The following is a 2009-nucleotide window of genomic DNA, read 5'->3' as shown; positions in this document are numbered from 1 at the left end:
AGAGTTGGGGAGGCCGGGCGGGGGGGAGGGGGGCGGCGCGCCTGCCGGCTCGCTCGCCGCGGTCCGACTGAGCCGCCGGAGACACAGCGCGCTGCTTGCCCTCTCTCCTCTTCTTCCTCCTCTCGCCTTTCCCCTCCCTTCTCCGCCCAGCGACTCCTTTGTGCCTTCCTCCAGCCCTCACCTCGGCCTCTCCGATCCCAATTAGTCGGTTTCAAGGGGGCCCCCGCCAGCGGCCCCGCCCTCCTCTCAGCCCCCCAAAAAAGGGATCCTTGAAACCGCCCCGTCGAGCGCTAAGCACCATCCCAAAATGTGCTCTCGACCAATCAGATTTAAACCCCGGGACCAGCCCCGAGGGCTGGATTGGTCGACCACAACATAATGAGATCAGAAACCAGATGCCAACAAAACTTTCCCCCCCCTTTTGCTTTTTAAAGAGACAAGCTATTATTATATTAAGGGCTGTTTGCCCGGCACGGGAATTCTCCGGAGTCGCGGCGGCGAAATCCGGAGACACACATTCTCCAGAACTGCGGCAGACTCACGCCACTCAGCCCTGTATCATTCTTCTAGGGGGCCAAGGCGGAGGACCTCTTTAAATCCTTACCTCCGCCCTTACTCCTAGAACCCACCTATTTCAGGCCAATTTTTCAAATCAAGTGAAAAATCTCAAGTTTAAAAGTGTCCAAAGGCAAGAGAAAGACTTAAGAAACTAGCAGCTCACAAAGACTTTTCTCTCTACCCCGTCTCAAGGAATCCAGACAAAAGTTTCACTTCACGCCACACGTAGACCCCTAAGTTTGCCTCGCTCCTCCCCCTTAAACACACCCTTCAATAACCCTCTGAAAAATGAGAGCCTGTCTCTTTAAGAGGCTCTTAAAGGGGCCTGGACTCCGGGGCGTAATTGCCCCGTAGCGAGCACAAAGGAGCCCATTATGGTTCTTTGTGTTCGGTGGCACCTCAAAGTGAGAAAACTCAGGAACTTAGAGGCCCAGAGCTGGAGGGTTGGGGCGGGGGTGGAAGGGGGCGAGGTGAAGGAGAAAGGCCCAGAGCTGCGGCTTCTCCCTCCCCCTTCTTCCGAGGCAAATCTTAATTATGCAAAGTAAAGTTTAGTTGCCATAACGAGGAGGTCTTAATCGAAAGTTAATGGTGGGGGGTGGGGGGTGGGGGGTGACGGGCAGTTTTGAGTGAGGAGATGACTCTCTTAGGCCGTTTGGGGGAATTTTCCTTCTCTCTACCCACCTCTGCCTCCGCCCCCTAAAAGCTTCCAGATACAGTCTCCTGAGAGAGAGGGGAGCCTTACCCAAACCTTAAGTGATTCCACACCAGAAAGGGGTGGCGAGAGAGAGGTTGGGGGCGGGGGGGGGGGGGATTGTGGCGGATTACCCACCCCTCCCCCCATCTCTCACCTGGTTGGGGATGTGTAGTGGTGGCTAGAAGCGTTCCTACTTCTTTAGAAAGGTCTTTTTTTTCCCCTTCTAGGATTTTAAATTTGGGAAGGGGTTTGGGGAAGGATAGGGGGGATTTGCATGTAAATCTCCAGGGCCTGATACTGGATGATGGATCAATTATTTCTGTTGTCTCTCCGAAGGAGGGGGGGTTTTTAAAAAGAAGAAAGAAAATTGAGTTTTGAAAACCCTTTTGCTTCTCTGTGCAAACCAAATCCTCCCAGCCTGGTGAGCTGTTTCCTGCTCTGCTCTAGAAAAGGATTGCTTTAAAAACAGAACAACAACAACAACAACAACAACAACAACAAATTTGAGAGAAAGAAAGAAAGGAAGAGGCAGAAGGAAAAAAAAATTCTAAGTAGAGAATACAAACAACAAATCCAGGTCTAACAGGATTTTTTTTCCTGGATTGGATGATAAACAGATTTTCAAGTTCTTTACAACGTAAGCATGTTCCTTATTGTACCCTGGAGAAGTTGCCTTTTCACTACTTTAAGAAGAATATTTTCCTTCAGAATCAGAGGCATGCGCCTTTGGCTCTCCATTCCATTTCCAGTCCTCCCC

The sequence above is a fragment of the Suricata suricatta genome, chromosome 17 (genome assembly GCF_006229205.1).
Source record: "Suricata suricatta isolate VVHF042 chromosome 17, meerkat_22Aug2017_6uvM2_HiC, whole genome shotgun sequence".
NCBI classification, from domain to species: Eukaryota; Metazoa; Chordata; class Mammalia; order Carnivora; family Herpestidae; genus Suricata; species Suricata suricatta.
This window is presented reverse-complemented; position numbering follows the sequence as displayed.